Below are 6,235 nucleotides of genomic sequence, written 5' to 3' on the forward strand. Positions count from 1 at the left end.
CTGAAAGAAACACAAGCTGGAATCAAGATTGCAGGAGAAATATCAATAACCTCAGATATGCGATGACACCACCCTTATGGCAGAAAGTGAAGAGGAACTCAAAAGCCTCTTGATGAAAGTTAAAGAGGAGAGTGAAAAAGTTGGCTTAAAGCTCAACATTCAGAAAACGAAGATCATGGCATCCGATCCCATCATTTCATGGGAAATAGATGGGGAAACAATGGAAACAGTATCAGACTTTATTTTTCTGGGCTCCAAAATCACTACAGATGGTGACTGCAGGCATGAAATTAAAAGATGCTTACTCCTTGGAAGGAAAGTTATGACCAACCTAGATAGCATGTTCAGAAGCAGAGATATTACTTTGCCAACAAAGGTCCATCTAGTCAAGGCTATGGTTTTTCCTGTGGTCATGTATGGATGTGAGAGTTGGACTGTGAAGAAAGCTGAGTGCCAAAGAATTGATGCTTTTGAACTGTGGTGTTGGAGAAGACTCTTGAGAGTCCCTTGGACTGCAAGGAGATCCAACCAGTCCATTCTAAAGAAGATCAGCCCTAGGTGTTCATTGGAAGGACTGATGCTGAAGCTGAAACTCCAGTACTTTGGCCACCTCATGGGAAGAGTTGACTCATTGGAAAAGACTCTGATGCTGGGAGAGATTGGGGGCAGGAGGAGAAGGGGACGACAGAGGATGAGATGGCTGGATGGCATGACTGACTTGATGGACATGAGTTTGAGTGAACTCCGGGAGTTGGTGATGGACAGGGAGGCCTGGCGTGATGCGATTCATGGGGTCGCAAAGAGTCGGACACGACTGAGTGACTGAACTGAACTGAGCTGAGGGGTGAGGCAGGCTTCCCTGATAGCTCAGTTGGTAAAGAATCAGCCTGCAATGCAGCAGACCCCAGCTCGATTCCTGGGTTGGGAAGATCCCTTGGAAAAGGGAAAGACTACCCACTCTAGTATTCTGGCCTGGAGAATTCCATGGACTACAGCCCATGGGGTCACAAAGAGTCGGACACGACTGAGTGACTTTCACTTTCACTTTTCATAGGGCTGAGGAAACTAAGACAGAGAGAAGTTAAGCTGTCCAGGGTCACAGAAGCGAGGCTCTTCCAGGGTCACAGAAGCAAGGCTCTTGATTTGAGCTCAGAGGATCTGGCTCCAGAAACTCGACTCTTATTTACCAGTTTATATCGCCTTTGAACAACAATTTATAAATAGTTGTGCCTTCTCTGGTACAGAATCACTTAAGGGAAAATAGCCCGGGCGTCACTTTGCAGCACACCTGAAACTAACTCAGCGTTGTGAATCACTTGTGTGTGTGCTCACTCACGCCCAGCGTTGTGCGACCCCAGGGACTGTAGCCCACAATGCTTCTCTGTCCATGGGACTTCACAGGCAAAAGTACTGGAGTGGGTTACCATTTCCTTCTCCAAGGGATCTCCCCAACCCAGAGATCAAAGTTGCATCTTCTGCATTGGCAGGTGGATTCTTTACCACTGAGCCACCTGGGAAGCCCAACTATACTCCAATATAAAATAAAAATTAAATTAAAAATAAATAAATAAATTTCTCCCAACAACAACAGAAAGGACTTACTCATTAGGCTATTTCTCCAAGAATCAAAGGACTTACTTATTAGACTATTTCTCCAAGAATCATAGAAGATGGTTTTCCTGCTTGGGAACTTGGGACTTGTGTGAAGGGACATTCAAAAGTCAGTCAGGGACAATCCAATGGCCAATAGGTCAGAGAAGACAAGATAAATAAAATTTAAAAATGTGTTTAACAAGGAGAGAAACTTACTTAGCCTAAATGCCTATACACCTGCAAGTTCTTGGCTAAACAGCTGGGTAGAAAATGAAAGAGATTGTATAGAAGAGTCATTCAGTAACAAATTTATTCAGTGCCTACACTGACCCTATTATCTGTGACGGGTAAGATGGGACCAGGGCACTTAAGTCAGCTTCAGCTGGAAGTCTTGTCCCAGACAAGACAGCTCTACTGATGCTTGAGAGGCTGAAAGCAACAGTGGTTTCTCAGATCCACCAACCCACTAAGCTGTGTCCAAGTTCCTACGTTCAATCCCTCTGGAATAAAAGGAATGAGGGAATGCTTCCTTCCCAACGTTTCCTGCAGACCTCCAAGAAGAAAGGGTCTGCACAAGCATTCTTACCACCCCCCCCCATTATCATTCTACAAGACCATTCATTTACCTCACTCAGGTCTGTGCTGAAATGTCGCCTTATTTGAGAGAAAGCCACCTTGACCACAATATTAGAACGAGAGCTCCCCTGCTGCGCGTCACCCTCTCCCCGCTGCTCTGCTGCTTTACTCTTCAGGACACGACAAGGCCTGGTCTCTATTTGCCTATTTGCTTTTGACCGCTACCTCCGGTAGAATGTAAGTTCCATGGAAGCAAGAACTATCCACTGTTTCTAGTGAGCTTCCTGAATCACAGTAGGCTCAATAAAGACTTACGGAAAAGCAGAAAGCTTTAAATGAATAGGATTTCCATTTCTGGCAAGACGGTGGCCTAGGATTTTCCGACCAAACTGGCCTTAAAACATGTAAAGAGATAAAACAAGAGCACCTAGAAAGATAAACAAGTGAAAAGATACTAAGAAATCAAGGGCTAAACATGCAAGGCAAAAAAAAAAACCCCAAGAAGTAAGCAGAGTACTGAAGCTCTGTTTGCCATCTGTAGCATCTCCCCAGGAGGATGTGTTAGTTGTCTATTACTGTTAACTTGGCAGCTTAAAGCAGCAAACGTGTCCTGTCACCATTTCTATAGGGTCAGGAATCCAGGCACCAGTTGGCTGGGACTCTCCCTCAGGGTCTCCCACAAAGCAGCGATTAACACCTTGGCCAGGGCTGCAGGTTAAGGCACGGCCGTTGGCAAGACTTGCATCCTTCCCCACTGGAAGCCAAATATGTCAGTTCCTTGCACCATGGACCTCCCCGTGGGGCAACTCATGACATGACAGCTGACTTTTCTCAGAGAGAATAGCTCGATACAGGCACCAGCAGGTTTTTGAAACTTAATCTCAAAAGTAACGCCCCGTCACACTTTATTTCCTAGAGGTGAGTCACTAAATCCAGGCCATTCTCAAAAGAGTAAATCACTCAGAGACATGCATACCTGACGGCAGGGATCACTGGGGGCCACCTTGGGGGCTGCCTACCTCATCATGCCCTCTGACCCCAAATGACTCATGTTATCCAGCTAGGACTGCTGAAGCACCTAGCCTCTTAGCCAGCCTCCTTTGCAGCTAAGTGTGGACACACAGCTTAGCCAATAGAGTGTTTGAATAAATGGTGCAGACCATCCCAACAAGCCCTGCTTCCTCCCATCCTGCTAGCTTGAGGCCATTAAACACTGTGACCTTGGAAGGTTGAAGATCAAAGAGCCACAGGATGACTCACTACTTGAAGGCTTTTTATTCTTCTGATCTAACACAACATTGTAAAAACAACTATACTCCAATATAATTTTTTTTTAACTTTTTAAATTAAATAAGTTGAAGAACTGAACACTTCTCCCACAGAATATTTTAGAAGGCAGGTATTTAAACTAAAGAAGGTCTAATGCTCAAAACTCTACTACAATAGAGAATGGGAAAATAACCCAGGTATGGCTCACTGAGACCTGAGAACATCCATATGGGGTTTAGCCAGCTTTCCCAGAGGTAGTAAGACTTCAACTGGGTCTCAAAGGAAGCAGAATCCCTGAGCAGAACAGACTGACGGGCGAGACCACCCTGATTGAACGCAGTGCGGCTTCACAGTCCTAGGCTCCTCCCCACCTTAGCTACCCGCCGTCATCATTTCTGATCAGCCCTCACAGCCCTCAGCGGGCAGCTGAGAAGCCACGTGGCCTCAGATGAGACATGCGCCCTCCCCCTCCGGGTCTGCTTCCTCATCTGTGATGTATCAGAGCAGGCCTGGGTTGACTGCTTCCTGCCAGACCCAGAGGACGCGGCTCGGAGATGACAGTGCTCTTTCCCTGAAGGGCTCACGGAGGAAGGAGCACGCGAAACGGTGTCATCCAAGACTGCTCTGCCACTTACCCTCCTGAGCTTTGAATCCTTAGCCCTGTGGTTTTCTCACCCACCGAGAGAAAGAGGAGGATATGATGACATCCGTGAGTCATGCCGACTCAACGGAGCTGACTTCTCCTAGAAACACAAAGCCCTGCCCCGCTCATTTTGTGATTTGCAGTCAAGTCTGGGCTCACGCAACCCCCACTGAAGGCAGGCAACTTATCACAGTGAATCGTACAGAAAAAAGAACCCCTTTTTCATTTAGCATCATCTTAGGTGACACCTAGGGGCTTCCCAGCTGGCGCTAGTGGTAAAGAACCCACCTGCCAATGCAGGAGACATAACGATGTGGTTCAATCCCTGGAGGAGGGCATGGCAATCTACTCCAATATTCTTGCCTGGAGAATCCCATGGACAGAGGAGCCTGGCGAGCTACAGTCCATGGGGTTTCAAACAGTCAGACGTGATTAAAGCAACTTACACACACACACACGTGATACCTATAAGGTGTTAAAACCACCAAAGAATTCAATAGGATCAGAAAACTCAGTGATTCAGAAACAAGACAATCTGAATTGGGTTGTCTGAGCAAGAAGGCAAAACAGTTAGACACCGGGAAGGCCTGGGGGTTGCAAGCTTTGAATTTTGCCCAGGAACTCTAGATAAACTGGGCTCACAGCCTGGTCTTGCTACCTGCTGGGAGTGTGTTCAAAAGTGGGTTTCAGCAAAATGTAATATCAGCCCGAGGAAGATTAGGTAATTGCATTTTCTATGACTTTCAGATCACCACAGCAGCAATCTCTTTGGATCTGCTCAGAAAACAGGAAATATCACAGTGCTTCATAGAATTTCTTCACAAAAGCAAAAGAATCAGCTCTTTCCCCATGAGGCAGGGTAAATCCTGTAACTATATTGGGAGATGAGATATATTCCAGAGAGAATTAAGTGTGTTGAGTATTTAGTATCCAAATGTTTGAAAACAATTTAATTTTTTCTGTGACCTCTCAGACAGGTTATCTTGTCAAGGCTTAATTCTGTCTCCTGTGAAGCAGACACAGGAATACATACCTTACTGATGGCTGCAGCTGCTGCTGCTGCTAAGTCACTTCAGTCGTGGCCGACTCTGTGCAATCCCATAGATGGCTCCACCGTCCCTGCGATTCTCCAGGCAAGAACACTGGAGTGGGTTGCCATTTCCGTCTCCAATGCATGAAAGTGAAAAGTGAAAATGAAGTCCCTCAGCCGTGTCCAACTCTTCGCTACCCCATGGACTGCAGCCTATCAGGCTCCTCCGTCCATGGGATTTTCCAGGCAAGAGTACTGGAGTGGGGTGCCATTGCCTTCTCCAGTTAGCACCAAATACGTCAAGTGCAGGGAACAATAATTGGCATAGAGATATTACTCCCCTAACACCCACATGGTTGAATAACTAGGTATTCAGAGCACATACCAAGGCTAGGTCCCATCCCTCTGAGGAGGCTGTCTCAGCTGGTGAGGTCAGAAAGACCTTCTTTAAGAAGAAGCTTTCGAAAAGATAATGTAGAACCGGTCAGAACAGCTGACCAAAATCAAATAGCCTACAAAAAATAAACGCTGGAGAGAGTGTGGAGAAAAAGGAGCCTCTTACACTGTTGGTGGGAATACGAACTGATACAACCACTATGGAGAACAGTGTAGAGGTTCCCTTAAAAAATTAGGAATAAAACTACCATACTACCCAGAAATCCCACTGCTGGGCATACACCCAGAGGAACCAAAAAAGACACATGTACCCCAGTGTCCACTGCAACACTATTTACAATAGCTAGGACATGGAAGCAACCTAGATGCCCATTGGCAGATGAGTGGATGAGGAAGTCATGGTACATATATATAATGGAATATTACTCAGCCATGAAAAGGAACACATCTGAGTCAGTTCTAATGAGGTGGATGAACCTAGAGCCTGTTATACAGAGTGAAGTAAGTCAGAAAGAGAATGACAAATACTGTATATTAACACATATATATGGAATCTTGAAGGATGATACCAATGATCCCAAGTGCAAGGCAGCAAAGGAGACATGGACATAAGGAACAGACTTTTGGACTCAGTGGGAGAAGGAGAGGGTGGGATGATCTGAGAGAACAGCATTGGAACATACACATTGCCGTAAGTAAAACAGAGCCAGTGGGGCTTGATGTACGAC

Source organism: Bison bison, unplaced genomic scaffold (genome assembly GCF_000754665.1).
Source record: "Bison bison bison isolate TAMUID 2011002044 unplaced genomic scaffold, Bison_UMD1.0 scf7180017863408, whole genome shotgun sequence".
NCBI lineage: Eukaryota > Metazoa > Chordata > Mammalia > Artiodactyla > Bovidae > Bison > Bison bison.